Genomic DNA, 22726 nt, shown 5'->3' on the forward strand with positions numbered 1-22726 from the left:
AGCCCGGGATTACTGGTTTACCAGTTTTAATTCGGGCTTCAAGCATGGCCAAAGCCCTATTGAATTCGTTAGTATTATTATTATTATTAAAGGCGTTTTATGTTCTACTGACCGATTTTGTGGCGGATCTGGAGGGAAAACTGTTGGATGAAATTGAATGAAACTTAACAGGATAATTACTCACCACCTGAAGTTTATACTATGAAACATTTGATGATGTAGGTCACGTGGTATGGCGGCCATATTGGATTTTATCCAAAACCTAAAAACATCTTCTCCAGAAGGGATAATCTGACAGCCTCAATCTTTTGCACACATTTGCTCAGTTCCATGGGAATGTTAAGTTGTTAATTTGGTTCAAATCGTTATTTAATTTATATGATTTAAAATTATGCCGATTCGCCTCATTAAATATGCAAAATATGCAAATGAGAGTTGAAAAAATTTAATGACACCTTTAGATCGGACATAAACAGGGGACTCCCAAGATGTTTATACGATATCTGTGTTTGACCCCAGTGAGGCCCCAGAGCCCCCCAAAGTTGAAAATGACCCATTTTTGAAATGTCATAAAATGAAAACAACGCTTGGATGAAATTCAATGAAACTTATCCATTTAATAACTCTCCACCTGAAGTTTATACTTTGAAAATTTTGATGACGTAGGTCACGTGGTATGGTGGCCAGATTGGATTTTCTCCAAAACCTAAAAACATCTTCTCCAGAAGGGATAACCCAACAGCCTCAAGGTTTTGCACACATGTCCGATTTTCCATGTGAATGTTAAGTTGTTAATTTGGTCAAAATCGTTATTTAATTTATTTGATTTTAAATGATGCCGATTCGCCTCATTAAATATGCAAAGGAGAGTTGAAAAAATTTAATGACAGATTTTGATAGGACATAAACAGGGGACTCCAAATATGTTTATAGCATGTCTGGACTTTACCCCAGTGAGGCCCCAGAGCCCCCCAAAGTTTAAAATCACCCATTTTTGAAATGTCGTTAAATGAAAACAATGCTTTTATGAAATTCAATGAAACTTAACACCTTAATAACTCTCCACTTGATGTTTATACTTTGAAAATTTTGATGACGTAGGTCACGTGGTATGGCGGCCATATTGGATTTTCTCCAAAACCTAAAAACATCTTCTTCTCCAGAAGGGGTAATATGACAGCCTCAAACTTTTGCACACATTTGCGAGGTTCCATTGGAATGTTAAGTTGTTAATTTCGTCGAAATCGTTGCATAATTTATATGATTAAAATGATGCCGATTCGCCTCATGGAATATGCCAAATATGCAAATGAGAGTTGAAAAAATTTAATGACAGATTCTGATAGGCCTTGAAGAGGGGACTCCAAATATGTTTACACTATGTCTGTATTTTACCCCAGTGAGGCCCCAGAGCCCCCCAAAGTTTAAAATCACCCATTTTTGACATGTCGTAAAATGAAAACTAAAGAAGATAGACATATAGTGACCACACATTCTGGAAGATATTTTAACGTTCTACAAGTTCGCCATTTACATTAATATGCAAATGTGGAGTTATTGGACTTTTTGGGGGACTTGAAAATTTGTCCAGCCTCGATTTGTCCAATGTGAAGTTTCTTTATCATGTATTGCTATGGGCTTTGCAATCCTTCATTGATATAACATGAGGGACCCCGTAGCTGGACCCCATTGCAGACTTGAACTAACTTTCTAACTCGGAAAACCCATATAATGTGACAGGGTGATAGTGTTGAAATTTGTTAAAATGGAGGCATGCCTTGAAGCCCGGGATTACTGGTTTACCAGTTTTAATTATTATTATTATTATTCCGCCGGCAATTTGCACCCTTTTTCGCTTTAAAAATCATTTTCTCTGGGAGACTAAGTCCGATCGACAGGAATTTTTCACCATAGTATGTATCTTTTTTGATAGCACAATCACGTTATAATTATGACGTCATTAGTCACGTGGTGCGGTCGCCATCTTGAAAAAAAAGCGATAAACTTTGGACATCTGTATCTCAGAAACCGTGCAATGGAAAATTTTTTCGTTTGATACATTTTACTAAGCTCCCTATGAGGAACACGTGTGATTTTTCGTGACATCATAGGCGAAGCGATATACCGGTGAAAATTTGTCAAGTAGAATGCCGTATAGGAAAAATCTGAAATTTTTTGAGCGTCATCTACGCCAAAATTCATCGTCAAAAATGTTTTTTTTGACGTCATCGATGACAATTCGGCCGCCATCTTGTTTTTTAGTGTTTTTTTTTTTTTTAATTCTTCTCCAGAAGGGCCAGACAGATTAAGGCGAAACTTTACAGGTACATTCCCCAAGAGGTCCTTTCTCAAGTTTGTTAATTTCTTGTTGACAGGTCACATGCTTTGGGAGCCATCTTGAAAAAAAACCTTAAAACCTTCAAACATCTTCTCCAGAAGCGCTGGTCCAATGAAGGCGAGATTTCAGAACTATATTCGTGACATGTCTGCGATGCAACTTTGTTAATTTTGAAGTGATAGGTCACATGGTTTGGCCGCCATGTTGGATTTAAGAAAAATATTAAATAATGTTTTCTCTGGAATTTCATAACCCATCGAAGCGAAAATTTGCAAGTGCCTTCCTCCCTGAAGTCTGCATACATGATAAAAACTTTTTACCTCAGAAGTCACATGGTTTGGCGGCCATCTTGGATAGAAAAATAGACCTTATCCGATTTACACGAAACTTCACAGACTTGTTCAGGTCGATGATGGAAAACAGAATTTAAATTTATGATATCATAGGTCACAAGGTTCGGCAGCCATCTTGGATTGAAAATGAATAAATTTAAAAAACTTCTTCTCCAGAAAGGCAAGACAGATTAAGACGAAACTTCACACATATATTCCACATGAGGTCCTTTCTCAAGTTTGTTAATTTCTTCTTGATCGGTCACATGGTTTGGCGGCCATCTTGAAAAAACCCTAAAACCTTCAAACATCTTCTTCTCCAGAAGCGCTGGTCCGATGAAGGGGAGATTTCAGAACTATATTCGTGACAGGTAAGCGATATAAGTTTGTTAATTTCGAATTGATAAGTCAAATGGTTTGGCCACCATCTTGGATTTAAGAAAAATATTAAATAATGTTTTCTCTGGAACTGCTTAACCTAACGAATCGAAATTTTGCAATTATCATCTACCATCGTGTATGCACGTGTGGTAAAAATTATGACGTCATACGTCACATGGTTTGGTGGCCATCTTGGATGGAAAAAACGCACCTTTTCTGATTAACATGAAACTTCACACACCTGTTCCAATACCCAGTTGGAAGCAGAATATAAATTTGTGATGTCATAGGTCACATGGTTCGGCAGCCATCTTGGATTGAAAAATAACTTCAAACGTCTTTTTCTCTGAAACAGCTGAACAGATCCAGGCGAAACTCCACCAGAATGACCGCCTCTTCATGATGAATAAAAAGTTCTCACCCCCTATTGAGGTACGACACAACGTTTGGCAGCCATATTGGATTGAAGGAAAAATATTAATTAATGTTTACTCTGGAACTACGGTATCAATAAATGTGAATCATCAGTGATGTGATGGAACAGTCATGTAGAATGAAGCTTTGAAATTTCAACAGGATCGGACCCAGGGTTTGGCAGCCATGTTGGATTTAAGAATAATATTAAATAATGTTTTCTCTGGAACTGCCTAACCTATCGAAGCAAAAATTTGCAATTATCATCTACCATCGTGTATGCACACGTGGTAGAAATTATGACATAAGTCACATGGTTTGGCCACCATCTTGGATTGAAGGATAAATATGAATTAATGTTTAATCTGGAACCGCTGCTTCTATATATGCGAAACTTCACATTTATAATTCAGGCGACATGCGAAAGAAAAGTTTAAAATTTTAACCTGATCGGTCACACCGTTTGGGAGCCAGAATTATTTAATTATTTGATTCTGGAAGCCAGAAATAACGAAATTGAACGCTTTGTGCTGCCCGGTTCGTAACTCGTCTGTTCCACGCCGTCTCGAAGCAGGCCTGTGTTTGTATCACTATTAAATGTTTTCTCAGGCACCGCTTATCCTTTCAATGTGAAACTTTGCGACTATGATTTAAGTCTCATGTTGTATCAGTTGTATCAAAGGCGGACGGACTGGGTACCCGGTCATCACTGCCAGCAGTTATAAAGTGGCAGTTCTAGTTATATATATCTAGTTATATATTTTAGTTATCTGAAATTTCAGAAAAGAAAGATTGAAAGGAAATAGGTAACATTACATTGAAGACAACTTTGAAAATGTTGTAATGTTAAAATATGAAATTTATGATATAGGCATGTTAAATCCTTAACTTTTACTAATGTGAAAGGTGAGCCTGCTTCTTCTTTGTCAGCTTATCCCATTGCGGTTCAATTGAGGACAGTGCCACGTGCAATGGAGAATGAATATCCACACTATTCCTGTACTTTGTCTTAATGATGCACATGGTTGAGAAGCCAGTCTTGCAGAGGAAGGTTGAAGGAAATGCGAGAAGAGTTTTCAGAGCAATTTCAGTAAGCTCAGGGTATTCTGCTTTCACTTTTATCCAAAAAGAATCAAGTGCTGTTGTAGTTTCGAAACTCCTCTTCAATCCTTCGTCAGCAGACAGCTCCAACAATTTATCCTCCATAGTGACACCTATGTCATCTCTCAATGACATAAACAGATTTCGGATCCATTCATTCCCTTTCCATGGATCTTCTTCTTCTGGAAAGTAATGCTGAAAACGTTCTGCCAAATTCATCAAGTGTTCTCTCATGACATTTCGTAAAGATATAACATTAAGGTCTTCTGCATCAGCGATGACTGCCGCTAATTGGTGAAACATGTCATAACAATCTCTTGACACTCGACTCTTCCATGCTTCAAGCTTTCGTTTTTGTCCGTCAATCTTGTCTGCATTGTAAAACACGAAGCCATCCTTCCCTGCATGGAGGTGTTGAGATCATTGAAGATGACAAAGATATCAGCCAAATAAGCCAGCTTGGCTTGCCAATTCACATCTCGGAACAATTTTGACCAGTTTGTTTTTTGTCCTGAAGAAACCCGGCCAGTTCGTTTCGTAGTTCAAATACTCTTGGCAGGACTTTTCCACTTGATAACGAACGTACATCGGCATGCAATAGGAGCTGTTTATGATCAGCTTCCATATCATCACATAATGCAGCGAATAGTCTCAAATTTAGAGCATTTGCCTTTACATGATTCACAATTTTTACAACCTCGCTGAGCACACTTTTGTTCTATTGAGATTTTTTTTGTTGCAAGACTTTCTCGGTGAAGGAAGCAGTGACAAGCAAGACTTGCATTCTGGGGCAAGCACCTTGATCTGGGTAACCACTCCTGAATGCCGTCCTATCATTGCGGCAGCGCCATCAGAAGATGCGCCTTCACAAAACTTCATATCAACCCACATTTGTTAACGACGTAGTCGTTCACAGTCTTGAACACTTCAGAACTAGTTGTTTTTGTTGGTAGTGAAGCAGAGAAAAAAAAACTTTTTCTTCAAATCACCCTCATGTTCAAAGCGCACACCCACCATCAGAATTGCCATATTAGCAACGTCTGTACATTCATCAAGCTGCAAAGAAAAGTACTTTGCTAACTTAATCTGTCCTATGAGTTGATCTTCCGTATCCTGAGCCAGATCGTGAATTCGTCGAGCTATAGTGTCATTTGAAAGTGGCACCTGAGCCACTTTCCTTGCAGCCGCCTTACCCAGCATTTCCATGCAGACATCTTTAATACAGCCTATCACTAGCGTCTCACCGATTGTATATGGCTTTTTAGCCTTAGCAACTCGAAGTGCTACTTTATGAGAAGCCCGCAAAGCACAAGTATTTATGTGTGACACTTCAAAGATCTGTTTCTGACGGCCTTTTAAATCAACATGCTTTTTTTCAAAGAACTCCTTCGACCTTGAACTCATTTCTTTATGTTTTGTATTTAAATGCCTCTTGAGGTTTGACGGCTTCATTGAATCGTTAGCCAACACATCTCCACAAATAACACACTGCTGTTTTGGCACTCCCCCATCATTCGTGGCTACAAAACCGAATTTAATGTAGGAGGAGTCATATTTCCGAGTAAAGCTCATACGAATTATTTTTGCCGGCAATACTTCAGCTTCATTTACATTGCCGTCGTCTGATTCAGAATTACTTGTGTGGTCAGCAACCGGATTTCTCGGCTTGATAAACATGTCCATTGGGCCTCGCTTCGCCATCTGTAAGTTAGAGATAAAAATAATTAATACAAATTCCATAACCCTGGAATGATGGACTGAAATAATGCTTATTTGTAATATTTGAGCTAATATTTGAACTGTATATAGTAGAATCAGTGCAAATAGAATATAAACCAGAGAGTTGGTGTCAAAGCCACCCAATGATCACCTGTTTATACATTTATCGTTTTTAAAAGACTAGTCTAATAATATTTTTTTATAAAGCATTGCAGTGAACTCTGATCCAAATAATTTTAAAGCAATATTTGTATATTGTAATCAGTAAAAAATAGTGTGGTCGATAAAAACATTAGAAAGGAAAAAATAACTTGCACCAAAAACTTTCACATTTTCACGCTCATGCTGACGTTCACGCCGGGGTTACGCTATAGCTCTCTGTTCTTCGAACAGGCGAGCTAAAAATGAACAATACAATAAAATTCTAAACAAAGATAACTAAATAACCTCTCGTGATAATAGCTTCAAAAATCAATATTTCCATTAAACCTATGTTATTTTCCAACCTTTACCTGAGTCCCACAGTCAATGTGCACGAAATGATAATGAAATACCAAGACTCCCAATTGGACAGGTCCTTCATGGGTCCGCCCTTTTCTGGGCGGGATCTCGGCCAGGCCGGGAAAGCCTGCCCACTCCACGAGTGTTTGAGGAAGGTCAATGGTGGTACAGCCAAGAAGAAATTGGAATGTTTGGGGAAGCCGAGGAACTGGAACTGTCCGCTGAAATTCACATTATATTACCTTAACGTTCGGTTCTGGTATAACTTCCAACGTTGACAGACTTCTCTCTCTCTCTCTCTCATATTTTGAATTTGTCGGCTTAAATATATTATTTTTCAAGATTTTATACATTTTCATTTTATACATTACATGTTATATATTATGATAATGTGAAACTGGAAACTTGACGTGGACCGGCAGTCGATGACTCGCGTACCGGCACCGGTCCACGTTCCACCACTTCGAGTTGCAGTGATCTGGAGGACCTGGCTGTTGTGTGCAGTAAGCTTCCAAATTCTTAACAATATTATGTACTGGTAAGTACTTTCAAAAGCTATTTTTATTTGAAGTTATAACCAGAACTTATCAGCAATTTACTGATTTCCCAACTGCCCGGATCATCAGCTGGGCACCGTTTTTCATCGATGTTTCGATCCTTTCAGCCCAGAACCTCTCCAAACCACGGATCCACAACCCCGGTCGCAGGTCCACATCAGTCGATTGCTCAACATCAATGGACCTACAACCTCAAAGTTGTGTCCAGACAGTCAACACAGCAATGCAATATCCTTATTCAAACTTATTTAATTATTACTTTTATTTAAAGTATTCCTCCATATGAATAACTTTAATCATCCATCACTTTGTATGATAATGCCTGAAGCAATTAGCACTTTACCTTGCAGACACCTCCATTACACAGCAACAGAGCACCTCCATCTAACCATCGACTCAAACTGTCATTAACGACCAATTTTAACATTTTGCACTGTGTATCTTAGCAACCACCAAAAAATTATATTGATGCTTATTTATATAATGTATTTTATAAACAATATTTTTTAATTTTATGACACACCACACACACCACACACACACCACACACACCACACACACATATGTTGCATCAATAATATGAATTAAAGAATTTACCTCACAAAAATAATTAATTCATTCTTGTGATATCAAATGCTATGCAAAAGGAACTTGTTTTCATGAAAATCGACCAAACTTAAATAAAAGGTGACGATGGAGTGTAAAGACATTCTCATCATACCTGATCAAACAAACAGCCAAATATCCTCTGTTTAACATGATGTTAAAAAAAACCTCCTCGGCACGTTCCACAAAATCATCTTTCACTGAACAAATTCTGACAAATCGAAGTAGCTGAGATGAAAAGACATTGCAACACATTTTAATTGGTGCATTGCCACCTGGAAAGGTGTACAAGACCACAGGGAAACTGAAATCATCAACGATATGATATACCCTTATACTAAAACCATTCTGCCCAACTCCAACCAATATATCAAGATATGCAACAACTGCACAATCATTATCACTCCTGTTTGCAATCAGGCTATCTGGAAAAATGTGGTTTGTCCTTCCCTTCCTCCCACCCATGGTTCACTGAACCTTGTTTCGAGGCAGTTGTCCTGAAACAACTTGCCTTTGCCTCATGGAAAGCAAACCCAACTAAGGGTAATCTCTTCCTTCCATAAAGCTCGGGACAATTGTGTGTCTATCCTCAGGAGAGCCAGAAAACAACATCTTTCTCATCTCAAGTCTGAACTCTCAAACCTCTCTCCCTCCTCCAAATTCTGGTGGTATCTAATAAAATCTGTTTCTGGTGTATGTTACCCCTCCATCCCTTCCCTTACCTCGAATGGCTGCACTGCTGACACCGCACGTGAAAAGGCTGAATGCCTAAACTCGGTGTTTGCATGGAAATCTTGTGTCGGAAACCCATCGCTTTCCGTACCCACATTAGCCAGTCACACCCAACTGTCCCTAGACTCTGTGTCATTTTCTTCTGACAAAGTGGAGAGTTTGCTGTCAAACCTCGACTCAGATTCTGTAACCGGTCCAGACGGCATCAGCCCACGTGTTCCAAAAACCTGCTCCTCTGCTCTTGCTCACCCCCTCTCTCTTCTATTCACCCTCGCATTTGCTCAAGGTCATCTGCCATCTGCTTGGAAATCAGCAAACATTGCCGCCCTGCATAAAAAAGATGCAAAAACAGATCCCTGCAACAACAGACCAATCAGCCTTCTCCCAATCATCAGTAAGGTTATGGAATCCATCATCGCTTCAGACATTAAATCCTTCCTCTTCTCAAATGGGTCATTCCGTGCCAACTCACCTAAATTTCAAAAACCTCCCCAGGTCACCTCAGATTTTGCTGGAAAATTCTTAAATGTAGATCTATATGGCTCTACCCACCATGCAAAAGATTAGCTTTCAATTCCTCATAGTTTAAAAAAATATCTATCTCTAGAGACCTTTGAAATTTGGCCCTAAAATGCCAAATGTGAAAAACGCATTTCTTTTCAACTTTAGGGGCTTATCATTTTATAATGGACTCCTCTAGAAAGTTAATATTGGCATCCAACTTTTTCAATTATGGCATCAGATCGCCTTTGGGATGCATATTTCTCACTCTATAGGAAGCTAAAAATTGCTTTTGGGCCAAAACGAGCTAAAAAAGGTGAAACTATAGTAGCCCTCCTGAAAATATGGAACTTAGAATTTTTTCCTCATAACACAGTGATTATAGGGTCATTATCTATCCATAGATACATTTTTGTTGGGATAATACAGTTAGGTGATTAATTATAAAAGTTTTACCATAAGCCCTTGCCTCCGAGGGCTCTAAAATGGACCAATTTTATCCCCTGGTTTGACCATGTGGCCTGGGGTTTAGGATCTTATTTGTTTTTTCGAAAGATTGCCTCATATAAGATGTGTCTACTGACCGAATAATTTTATCAAACGCCCATGGCTTCATTGTAAAATAAATTTTTATTTACATGCACGTTTTTTTTTTATAATCATTCACTTTTTTCATATTCATGAGCTTATAAATCTGAAACTGGACAATCTTGCAAAGTGATACTGCAGATATTTATAAACTGGCATATGAAATTTAAGGATCTGTTATCAGAATGCCTGATAAATGCATATATTTCTATCTGTAGGAAGTTGAAAATGCCACTGACCAAAAATGGTGAATATGCAGGGGGCATTAACTGAGGTTATGTAACAACTTAGATTAATTATTCTTCTCATAAATTAATAATTATAAGCATATTTTTTTTATTCAAAAATAAATTCTTGTAATGATAATCCAAACATATGCTTGGGTTTTAATTTTAAAAACATGTCCTACAGTTCTCTATTTGAAGTCATTAGTTATGACATACACCACTCGATGGAGTAATGGTCTGTCACAACACTCGGGGCAGCACAGTCAACCTGTCTGTCTGTTTTGAGAACAAAGGAGAGAAGGAAACAAAGGAAATGGATGCAGAAAAACCTGGGCCCAGTGGCACAAGTTTGACAAGTCGATGCACTGTTGGAACCAAATTAGACCAGGAGTGTCACAAGACCTATTATACAAGGAAGGTTGGGCTAAAACAAGTTGCTGCTTTGGAGAAGAAGTCAGAAGAATTGATTTCATGGAGATCAGGAATTACTTTAAAATTACTAATATTCATTGTCTCTGTATATCTGTAAATAAAAAAGCTTCTACTCAACTCATCAAATTTGTTCTAATTTATAATTTGCAATCACTTACGAAAGTAATCATTAGCATATATTTATGAATAAATAACATCCTTATCACTAATGTCTAACACGAAGCATAATTTAGCCTGATGCGCACCCCTGCAAGTTCACCTTGTTTTGTACCAAGTGGGCCAAATTGCCATATTTGGCTTCCTAAAACTAGGAGTATGTGCTTTCTCGAGACATTCTGATGCCACAATCTAAAATTTTGTATTCCAGTTTATAAAATTCTGCAGTAACTCTTTCCTGGATAGTTCCATTTAAGATTTATAAACGTCTGAATATGAAAAAAGTGAATAATTATAAAAAAAAAAAACGTGCATGAAAACAAAAATTTATTTTACTATGAAGCCATGGGCGTTAGATAAAATTATTCGGTCAGTCGACACATCTTATATGAGGCAATCTTTAGAAAAAAATGAAGATCCGAAACCCCCAGCCACATGGTCAAACCAGGGGACAAAATTGGTCCATTTTAGAGCCCTCTGAGGGAAGAGCTTATGTTAAAACTTTTATAATTCATCACCTAACTGTATTATCCCAGCAAAAATGTATCTATGGATAGATAATGACCCTGTAATCACTGTGTTATGAGGAAAAAATTCTCAGTTGTTCCATATTTTCAGGAGGGTTCCTATAGTTTTTTTTCACCTGATTTTACCTTGTTTTGGCCAAAAAGCCATTTTTAGCTTCCTCTCGAGTGAGAAATATGCATCCCAGAAGCTAACTGATGCCATAATTGAAAATTTTGGATGCCAATTAGTAAATATTTGCAATATTAGCTTTCTAGAGGAGTCCATTATAAAATTATAAGCGACTGAAGTTGGAAAAAAATGCGTTTTTCACATTTGGCATTTTTAGGGCCAAATTTCAAACGTCTCCAGAGATAGATATTTTAAACTATGAAGAATTGAAAGCTAATCTTTTGCATGGTGGGTGGAGCCATGTAGATCGACATTTAAGAATTTTTCCAGCAAACTCTGAGGAGGTGACCTGGGGACCCTAAGCTGAGTTGGCACGGAATGACCCAAATGGCTTGATTTCCAATCAATTTGGATTTAGACCAGGTCACTCTACCCTGGATATGCTGCTTCTGCTCTCCCAACAATGGATGGAGGTACTCAATGCCGGTCATGAAATCAGAGCCATATCCCGAGACATATCACATGCCTTTGACATGGTCTGGCACCCTGCCCTGCTCACCAAACTCTCTTCCTATGGTATCCAAAGCCATCTCCACTCATGGCTCGCAGACTTCCTCTCCTGTCGCAGCCAACGTGTCACCCTAAATGGAGTTCTTTCGTCCCCTCTTTGTGTCGAGGCTGGAGTTCCTCAAGGCAGCGTTCTAGGCCCTGTTCTTTTTCTGGTTTTCATCAATGATCTCTCCGACTCTCTGGAAAATCCTCTTTATCTCTTTGCTGATGACTGCACCCTCTGCCGTACCACCTATCATCCCTCAGACCGGCAAGCAGCAGCTTCTTCACTCTGCAGATCTGGGTAAAATCACAAACTGCTCCAACACGTGGAGCATGTCTTTCAATCCTGACAAATCTCACACTCTCACTATGTATTTCCGATAGGACCGTTTGGAACCCCCCCCCCCCATCTACTTTCTCAACAATCCGCTGGAAGAAGTCCTTTCATTCAAGCTTCTGGGTCTCACTATCTGCCATGATATTTCCTGGGAAAGCCACATTTCCAACCGAGCCTCCAAAGCCGGTCGCTGTCTGGGAATCCTCCATCGTGCAAAGTCCTTCGTCTTCCCACATGAGCACATGACCACATACAAAGCTTTCTTCCACAGCCTGATGGAGTACTGCTCTCCTCTGGGCTGGTGCTCCTGCTTCTCACCTTTCTCGGCTTCACGCTGTGGAAACCAGGGCATTTTGTATCATTGGTATCTCCTGCAATGAGGTGAGTCTTTGGGCCTCTCACTCTCTCATCGCAGGCATGTCGGTGGTCTTTGTCTTCTGTCTGTCTGTCGAGTGTGGCCATTTTTTTGGGCAGTCACCTTCCCAGCACACATCGTAGAGCTCAGTCCCTTTCAGCCTTTCCTGTCCTTTGGAGCAGGTGTCTTCAGGTGGTTGTACAGCTTTTGGGCCGGTTTGAGGCTCCAGTAGGCCCTTAGGCCAATACAGTAGAGGGCTACCACTTAGGGCTGCACGGCTGATTCAACGCACCTATGCAGGGTTCGGGAACAAAGCAGATGAGTACAGTGGAAGGATATTCCCATCAGCATTGAACACACTCATAGCATTGACTCATGGATTTCTAACTTTAAGTCCGATCTCATCAGAGTCGAAGAACTCAACTTCAGAATCGAAATAGGAAGGTGGTTGTTGGACCACCATTACTTTTGTAGCAGCATTCCTCTTTAAACAAGAAAAAAATCAATATAGGCAATGTGGTTGTGGTGAATTTAACAAGCATGACAACAATGACAATCCATAATAATCCCACAGAGATCCAGCGTAACAGAGTAGTTCCCCATTCTCCAAGAATCCTTTCAAATCAGGAATAAAGTCCATTCCTTGTAAAATAATCATGAAACTTAGCTCCTTCTTGCTTAATCTTGTCGGCTATGCTGGAGATTTGCTTTGAGTTATCGGGGATATATGTACAACATTCAGATCCAATCACTGCACAGGTTCCACCCTGCGTGGCGAGCACCAGGTCCAATGCAACTCGGTTCTGCGACTACCTTGCAAGGCGACTACCTCAAGGCAACTGCGCGCAAGGCGACTACCTCGGAATTAATACCGACCATGCCCAAAGCAGTTTTATTTGCCAGTGACTCGAGAGGCGGCGAGTTCTGCCAATCCCATCAAGGTCTGTCCTACCCCATAGTGTGGGACTAGAATCATGAAGAACAGTTCAGTTGATGTAAAACTCCGTTTACCCTGTTTCAATTGCTCAAAAGGTGACATATTTAGCAGGCATGTGCAGCACAATGAATGACAAATAACATGATCCGGTCCAGTTAACTGGAAGCCATGGATAGGCTCAGTTTCCGCACACAAAATAGGTATTATTTAAAGCAACTTGTGACCCCATCATGTGATTTTTAAAGACATAGTTGCTGCATTCAGTTTTTCCTCACATTCTTTCTTCCAATGCTTCTTGCACCAGGTATTGATTGGGTTTTCTCTTTGCTTGTTCCACCACAAAATATGGAGGTATCTTACTCACTCAAGTTTAAACTTGGCCAAAACCAGTTTCTGAAGTTCTGTTGCTGCAGGCAATTCCCGTCCCTATCAGTAACGATGTGGTCAAGCTAGTCCGTTTCCCAATCCTTATTGTGGTCGTTAGTGTTATTATCCCGTTCATTCCATTTTTTCCACTTAATCCAGTATCCACACCACTCACTCAGATCAAATGTATTGGCAACAGAGGTATCCCGGAAACCCACCGCTGAGTGAGGTATTTTAGTGCAGACCCAGCAATTGGTTTTATTAAAAGCCTCAACATGATTACGAGAAGGCCAGATAAGTATTGTTGCGAATTCGCGCCCGCCGGCGTGCGATCGGCCACGTAACTCGAATCGCGACACGTCGCCCACCGGATGGACAATTCAGTCGTGACCCTCCGTGAACTATCGCCCGGAGCGAGTTACAGGTGGGGGTTTAACCTCACCACGATTGTGCCATTTGCCCACCCGCGCAGGATAGGGTTGCTCGCCAAATTCGACCTACCTGAGTACCTGCGCGAGCGGTCGACCGGGCGATCGTACCATGCCACAGGCCGACCCCGGACACGAACCGCTTAAGCGGTTCGTTCCGTATTACAGGGATAACCGAGCGGAGTTATCGTCGGCCTTGACGGTTCTGATTAATTACCGGGCGTTTTAAACCCACTATCAATCCCTTACGTGATGCAAGATGGAGGTTCAATAAAAGGAAAAGACGAAGTGAAGCGGGAAAACAGTTCAACAAGCAGCACTTTATTCACACACACAGACACAAAGCAAGCACGTATATACAGCCATACAGTCAAAATGCAACAAAAGCAAGGAAAGAGTTAAAACCGAATAAAAGGGAATTATTTACACACGGCAACACGTACACAGTTTCTACTTCACGGACTGGCGCCACCCACAGACATTTACACAAAACCCCAAAAGAAAAGGAAGTCGCCACTTCCCTGGGCGCGTCGTCCAGCCTTGGGGGACCGTAGCCTCCAGTCCCTCCTTTGTCTCCTCCTGGCGTGGCGCACCGAGCTCGTCCCGCGCGTAGCTCTCGTCGTCTGCCCAACAGCTCGGACGGGGTTTTTGGGGGAACGGACGGGGCTCGTTCGGCGCTACTTCCCGTGCTCGCGCACGGGGTCCCAGGGCCCGCGCGAGGATCGCAGAACAAGGCAGGAACAACGAGCTCGCGAAGAACCAGAAGGCTCACTCCGAACTCAAACCAAACTGAACTCCGAACCAACCAGACCAACTCGTTCGTCCCTTTTGTCGGGGCCGGCTCCGCCCTTCGCCCCGCCCCGTTTTCGGCTCCACCTTCCTTCGAGGAGGTTCCCAAAAAGGGGCGTTCCCTCACCCCAACCGCCTCACGCTGTTCATCCACCAATCGTCGGCGAGCTGCCCTCCCCCTTCCTTCACACCAAGCGCAGGGAAAAATGGTGGGAAAAACCCACAAGTATCATTGTTGGTTTGTTTTGTTCTTGTTCAAATTAATAATAGAGAAAGAAAAACGACTAACTGAAGGATCGCAGCCCGAATGGATCACATAAATTCCCTCTATACAACGGGTGTGGGCTTGCTACACATGGACTGATCGAGATATCTCACCTGAGGACTCTTTATGGTGTAATGCGAATTTCCACAACCGTAACACTACCCCCTCCACTTTTTACAGACTCGTCCCGACTCGTCAAATTTTCTTGTGCCATCATGTGTAGGTCTCCCCTTGTACGTTTTACCTTCGTATCCCTGAGTGCGACATTCAGTGTTTTCGTGTCCCCAAAATAAATAACCTGAGGGCTGAGTAACTAACTAAACAAACCCACTCATACAGACGACTTTTATAAAATTGCCGGTGCTAACACAAACATGCCGGGGGCGCACCTTAACCTTACAATTTACACTAAACCATGGCCCAGGATCAATGGACTCTGCAGGCAAAAAATTCAAAAGAAAACCGGTGCACGGGCCGCCACTGCAGGCCCGTGTTGTAGCTGCCAACAGGACAGTCCTTGCAACTTCGCGACGATCCTGGCGCACATGGCAATGAACAAGGGGCGGGGAAAATGCAAAACAGAACAGGGCAAACGCAGAATCGAGGGCAGCAGGCATGGATGGCAAAGGTGGGCAGGCAAGGCATGGCAAAACAAGGCCGCCGCAGGCGAACACAGCCGGCGGACGATCCAACCGGCACAGGCCTTGCAGAAAGCAGCTGCAGACGATCCGGCCGGTACAGGCCTCGCAGCAAAACAACAGCCGATGAAGTTGTCCGGCCTCTCGCCGTGCAGGTCAGTGGAGGGAGTGCAGTGGTGCTGGCCACACAGAAGGCAGGCTCGGACCTATCTAAACGTCTCCCTCCCAACCTATTGCCTTTGCCTGTCACTGTTCATACCCACTCCCTTAATTTGTACAAACCCAATTTAGCCCCAACTTATTTTTTTGTTTTTATTTTACTCTTCCCCATTATAATTCCTCCCCTAACCCCCTTTAACGTCCTTGTTCGGCTCACCTATCGTCTCCTAGCCTACTCCCAACCCCTACGTTCCCTTCCTGAAGGGGAATGAGGGAGGGCTAGCTTCTTGTGCCTCGGCCCAACTTAAGCCTCAGGATGGCCTCCCCAGACTTCAGCGATTTTTAACCCAAAGTGGGTCCAGCGGCCCACAAAGAGAGCGAAGGGATGGATGGTGCGGAGGGGTACACTTCCTAATCTACCCTTACTATTATCACTTAAACTACCCCGGGGCTTTCAACAAGCGCCTCTCGCTTAAACTATTGGTTCTATCAACCCAGATTCCCGTCGCCTGTGTTGGTGTCCTCTCAAATTTCAGGCCTTGCTCCCCAATTTTCTCTCCGTGCCCTCACACGGTTTCATGGTTGGGATGCGTGGCTCCCTTGGCAGGCACTACCCTCTACCGATTCTCCAGCTATGGTACCCCCGGGCACTACACTGCCTCCGAGCCTACCAGCTCCCTAAACACCGTGGAGTGCCCTCCCTGGCGACTCCGCTGAAATGCTCACGTGGCAGGCTGGCTTCCCGGGCCCCTTTCCGAGGGTCACCCGTGCGCACAACACTGCCCACGCGGCTAACGGCACCCCGGGCCCCCGCATCATGCGGGCGCACCCGTGCCCACTATGCTATCCCGGCCCCCCCATGGGCCCTTGGCCTACCGCGGCCGACAAGCCTGGTGCCCGGGGTACCCACTCAGCGATACTCACCGTTCGTCGCCACGCTCCCAGCCCGTCAACAGGGCTCCTGCACCCCTCCAAACAGGTATCGAGCCTACACTCACACCAACAGCAAAACGACTTCCATTTTCCAATTTGTCTAACCCAGCAAGCTCACTCTACACTGACCCCGGGGTCCCTTGGGCGGGAGTCACTCCTCCCCCCAATCACTCATCGCACAATGCATACCACATTCACTCCATTCACACAGACCCGCTGGCCTCACTTACTCACCAAGTACACGTCCCATTCCACACTTCTCAACTCACACATTGCTGAATCCTGCCATCCTGCTCACTACATCCCCTAACTACCTCGTGCTCCCTCGTCATCCCTTAAACTATAGCATGTTCCTTTTAACACTACGTAGCTAAGCTACGTCCCCTCTACACATCCACAGTCTGTCTCTGTCCTCAAATCCAAAAATCAACTCCCATATTCCATCCTAAATCTGCATTAACATCCCTCAAGCTCATCCATTCCACGGGCCCCATGAGGACTTACCCTTGCCCCATGAAGCCGGTCTCGCGAAGCAAACCCTTCCCCCTAACTAGTGCCATCCTGTTCCCGGGCCAGGGGGTCTTCCACTGCTGCCCAGGGAATAATGTTCACCCGACGCGAGGCTTGCTTTTTTTTTTTCACATGCGCAGCACCAGCATAGCAACTCGCAACCTGCGCACCAGCTTGGCAATTCACAGCCGCACACCTTTGGCGTGACGTCATGGCAGCTGTTCGCGTCCCTCGTCTCTCTTGGACGGTACCATCTGGCAGGGATTCACCCTCCTGCCGGATTCCAACCATACATGCAGCCATGACGTCACCCGGCGCATAAAAAAAACCAAGCCTCGCGTTTCGAGGGGTTCCCCACGCGAACACGTGTGCTCTGCCCGTTGGAGCTTAACACACCCGCCCGTGTGGAGAACCCATCCGGTCCAAATCCGTTGTCCTGCCTGACTTTTGTCCGTCGCGGGATCGGCAACATTCACCGCGCTAGTTTCCAGACCAGTTTTCACTCCCGCAAGCGCGCACGTGGCGGCTTCGTGCGTTGCACGGCCCAAACAGCACGCTCGCTGCTTTGCCAACCCGGCACGGTCCCCATTGAAACTACGGCCGCTACCCGGCCCTTGTCTCTCATTTGTCGCAGTCGTCTCCGTCTCCTTTCGACACACGCGCTCAAACTCCCGCGTGTCACAAGACTTGCACACCACGACATTCCACTCACCCCGGGAGACGCGGCTGCATGCTCACACATGCCGACCGACATCTCCCTTGCACACAGCGACCTCACACACGCTGTTCCTCTCCTTACACTCGGCCGCTCACTCACTCGTGCCATTTCCCTCACAAACACTATACCACTCACCCGCAGTGTCTGTCACACACCGTGCCTCACTCCCACACGGCTGTTTGCACACGCGTGCCGTTTCCTGCACACACGCGGCTCTACTCACACGTGGTGCTCCATTCATACTGGCCGTTTCACTCACACACACGGCCTCTTCCACTTGCGGTGCCCCTTTTACGTGCTGGGAAGCACGCACTCCGGCACACTCGCAAACACACCACTCGCACACGGGGTTTCTGGCACACGCGGGGCTTCACCCATACACGCGGTCGCACTCACACCTCTCACCACACACACCGGGACATTCACACTGGGGACAATCACATCGGGGACTCGCGCTACCCCAAGGGGTTCTGGGGTCTCTATACCCCCCAAGCTTCATGTGAACCCGTTCACAGCACTCGCCCCCTTCAACTCCGCGAAGCTCGACCGGACCCACCTGGTCGTAATCAGCTTCAAGGGAGAATAGTGTCTCCCTCTGTTCCCGAAGGAGGCCATCCAGCTGCTTGCACCGGGTCTCTAACCAGTCCGCCAGCTCCCCCTCCTGGTCCTCCACTACCTCAATGTGTATGTGCTCGTCACTAACCCCGTCCAATTCACCCTCTATTTCCCGTGTCTCTGTACATCTATTAGTTTTTGTTTCTTTCTGGAGTTTTTCCATCTCTCTGGACTTCAATTTTACTCTCTCCTTGAGTCCATTAACTTCAACCTCATTTTGTTTTTGTTTCCTATCCCACAGTCTCTCCTGCTCTTCATTTTCCAGTCTCATCGTTTCTTTCAATTGGCTCATTTCCTTCCTGTGTTTCATCGCTGTTCTCTCACTACTCTTCCTTGTTTCCTCTCCTGTCTTCCCTTCTCCAGTTTCGTGGTTTTCTTCATTTGGTTCATCTCCATTTTGTGTTTCATTCGCTGTTCTTTGTCTATCTCCTCGCACTCCAGCCTCGCCTTTTCTTTCAATTGGTCAACCTCAGCTTCATGTTCTTTTTGTTTTTCTATCCCATTGTCTCTCTTGTTCCTCACTCTGCAATCTTGTTATTTCCTTCGATTGACCAATTTCCTTCTCCTGTCTCATTCGTTGTTCTTTCAGTACTCTTTCTTGTTCCTCATTCTTTAATCTGGCCTTCGCTTCCAGCTGTTCAATCTGTACAGTGTGGTTCTTTAACGTTTCATTCTCCGTCCTTGTTCTTTCTTCTCTCACCATCCTCAACTCGTTTTGTAATTCCGTCTCTTTGTTTTGGTGTTTCTGTAACTCGGAAGCTTTCTTTTCCGATTCCTTTCTCATCTCCGCACACTCTGATCTTGCTTTGGCTTCTAATTGTTCGATCTTTTTAGTGTGGTTCCTTCATGTTTCATTCTCCGTTTTCGTTCTTTCCTCTCAACATCCTGAGTTCGTTTCGTAATCCTCTTTCTTTGGTTTCGTGTTCCAGTATCTCAAAATATTTTTCCATTTTTCCTCTCTCTGTTCATCCCTTTCCTTGCACATCTCATCCCTTTTCCTGCTCATCTCATCATACTCCAACCTTGCTTCCTCTTCCAATTGTTCCCTATCTTCCTGTTCTCTTTTTACCTCTTCTTCAAGTCTTCTTCTGTCCCGAACACCTTGTTCTACCTCACACTCTAGTTGCTTTATTTTCAAATCGTGTTCACATTTTTTCTCTTCCAACTGTATTTCCCTCACTCTCCCCTCTAGTTCTTTGAACCGCCTTGCCTCCTCCAGTAATTTTTCCATTAGTTGTTTTACTTCCAAGTCGTGCTCCTTTTGTTTCTTTTCGAGCTCGGTTTTCCATTCTTCTTCCATGTGCTTTCTGTTCCGGGAGTTACCAATTCACTCCTCCTCCATTCTCTCGCTTAGCTCGCTCATCCCTCGTTTCCACTTATGGATCCTCAATTCTATTTCCCCCACTTTTCCCTCTAGTTTCTTGGCCTGTCTTGACTTGCCCAATAGTTCTTTCTTTAATTGTTTTACTTCCAGCTCGTGTTTCTGTTTTTCTTTTTCGAGCTCGGTCCTCCATTCTTCCTTCAATTCTTTCCAAAGCCCGCCAATGTCCGCCTGCCTCGCCTGCCATGCCCACGTGGTTTGAAACGGCTGTTGGGAGCGCTCGCCTCGTGTTGAGCCGCTCGCTCCGTGCTGCGCTGAGGTGCGATCACGCCGCCATTATGCGACTCCGAGTTAGTTTGCCGGCAAAGTTCGTGCTCAGAATAGGGTGAGCTCCCCCAGAAAGAACCATCCCGGGCCATGGATCCTATATTACGACACATATACATTTCTACGCCCGGCACCCGCTCACTTTGAAACGCCATCTTATTTCTCGTAAGGGATTAAATTTAAAAAGCTCGTAATTTGGAGGGAACGGGGGGGGGGGGGTCGCTTCGCACACCCCTGGTCCGTTCCCGTGAATTTAGTTGGAGACTGGAGAGTTTGTTTCCTGCTCGCTGACACCAGTGTTGCGAATTCGCGCCCGCCGGCGTGTGATCGGCCACGTAACTCGAATCGCGACACATCGCCCACCGGACGGACAATTCAGTCATGACCCTCCGGGAACTATCGCCCGGAGCCAGTCACGGGTGGGGGTTTACCCTCACCAAGATCGTGCCAATTGCCCACCCGCACAGGATAGGGTTGCTCGCCAAATTCGACCGACCTAAGTACCTGCGCGAGCGGTCGACCGGGCGATCGTACCACGCCACAGGCCGACTCCGGACACGAACCGCTTAAGCGGTTCGTTCCTTATTGCAGGGATAACCGAGCGGAGTTATCGTCGGCCTTGATGGTTCCGATTAATTACCGGGCGTTTTAAACCCACTATCAATCCCTTAGGTGATGCAAGATGGAGGTTCAATAAAAGGAAAAGACGAAGCGAAGTGGGAAAACAGTTCAACAAGCAGCACTTTATTCACACACACAGGCACAAAGCAAGCACGTATATACAGCCATACAGTCAAAATGCAACAAAAGCAAGGAAGGAGTTAAAACCGAATAAAAGGGAATTATTTACACACGGCAACACTTACACAGTTTATACTTCACGGACTGGCGCCACCCACAGACATTTACACAAAATCCCAAAAGAAAAGGAAGTCGCCACTTCCCTGGGCACGTCGTCCAGCCTTGGGGGACCACAGCCTCAAGTCCCTCCTTTGTCTCCTCCTGGCGTGGCGCACCGAGCTCGTCCCGCGTGTTGCTCGCGTTGTCCGCCCGACAGCTCGGACGGGGTTTTTGGGGGAACGGACGGGGCTCGTTCGGCGCTACTTCCCGTGCTCGCGCACGGGGTCCCAGGGACGCGCGAGGATCGCAGAACAGGGCAGGAACAACAAGCTCGCGAAGAACCAGAAGGCTCACTCCGAACTCAAACCAAACTGAACTCCGAACCAACCCAAAAAACTGAAGACCAACTCGTTCGTCCCTTTTGTCGGGGCCGGCTCCGCCCTTCGCCCCGCCCCGTTTTCCTCTCCACCTGCCTTCGAGAAGGTTCCCGAAAAGGGGTGTTCCCTCACCCCGACCCCCTCGAGCTGTTCATCCACCAATCGGCGGTGAGCTGCCCTCCCCCCTTCCTTCACACCAGGCACGGGGAAAATGGTGGGAAAAACCCACAAGCGTCGTTGTTGGTTTGTTTTGTTCTTGTTCAAATTAATAATAGAGAAAGAAAAATGACTAACTGAAGGATCGCAGCCCGAAAGGATCACATAAATTCCCTCTATACAACGGGTGTGGGCTAACTACACATGGACTTATCGAGATATCTCACCTGAGGACTCTTTATGGTGTAATGCGAATTTCCACAACCGAAACAGTATTTATCTCATGTAGTCCCTGTGGGTGCAAGGGTGCTCCGACACTCCACTGCAACCTCGTTCTGTTTGAACCCTTATCTGCTTCCATTTTACCCGTTAAGCTTCTCCGGTCTCTGGGTGCTATGTGGTTCGCTCGGCGGGCTGTGTGACAGGCACTAGTCTGGGGAACATACAAATGACTTTGATCACGAGTAGTACTTATCTGTCGGCCTTACCGACCATCTCCACAATGTACAAATTGCAGCCAGTAGCACAAATAACCCTGCGATAAAAAGAATCATCAAAGCGATCAGGAAGCAACGTTCTCCTCGGGATCGTTCTGGCTGCGTGCCAGCTTGCAGTGTGTGGCGTGAACCCATGTTACTCTCCCTTTGCACTCCACGGCTGTGTGGATAGTTACTAATATCAGGAATGGCCTGCACCACCGTGCTTGAAGAGAGTTCTTTCTTTTGTAAATCCTCACATAAACCAGGTCCCCTGGCTTGAAGTTGTGGTGAGCAGACGTAGCTGGCTCAGGCAAGGCTCGATTCATCTGCGCATAGAAGGTCCTCACAACATGATTCAGGGAGACACAGAAAGCTAGCAATGTTTCGTCCATTTGCTGCACGT

The 22726-nt window shown here is 44.5% G+C and overlaps 1 protein-coding gene and 1 pseudogene across 8 annotated transcripts in view; one reads left to right on the top strand and one right to left on the bottom strand.

The window, feature by feature from the left end:
- LOC147029000 (uncharacterized) overlaps positions 1-22726 on the top strand; it is a 335824-nt gene that overhangs the window by 49763 nt on the left and 263335 nt on the right. For 2 of the 8 annotated variants that reach the window (XM_085879912.1, XM_085879911.1), the window contains exons 2-3: positions 2994-3041; positions 3407-3483. The exons of 4 other annotated variants lie outside the window; for them this stretch is intronic. The gene's annotated coding sequence lies outside the window, so the exon portion shown is untranslated. The remainder of the gene's footprint in view (positions 1-2993; positions 3042-3406; positions 3484-22726) is intronic. 2 more of the 8 variants (XM_085879913.1, XM_085879910.1) reach the window with 1 other exon arrangement.
- On the bottom strand, positions 4360-6499 carry LOC147029001 (SCAN domain-containing protein 3 pseudogene; annotated as a pseudogene).

This window comes from Eptatretus burgeri, chromosome 4 (genome assembly GCF_056783735.1).
Source record: "Eptatretus burgeri isolate ZD-2024b chromosome 4, Ebu_testis_v1, whole genome shotgun sequence".
Lineage (NCBI taxonomy): Eukaryota > Metazoa > Chordata > Myxini > Myxiniformes > Myxinidae > Eptatretus > Eptatretus burgeri.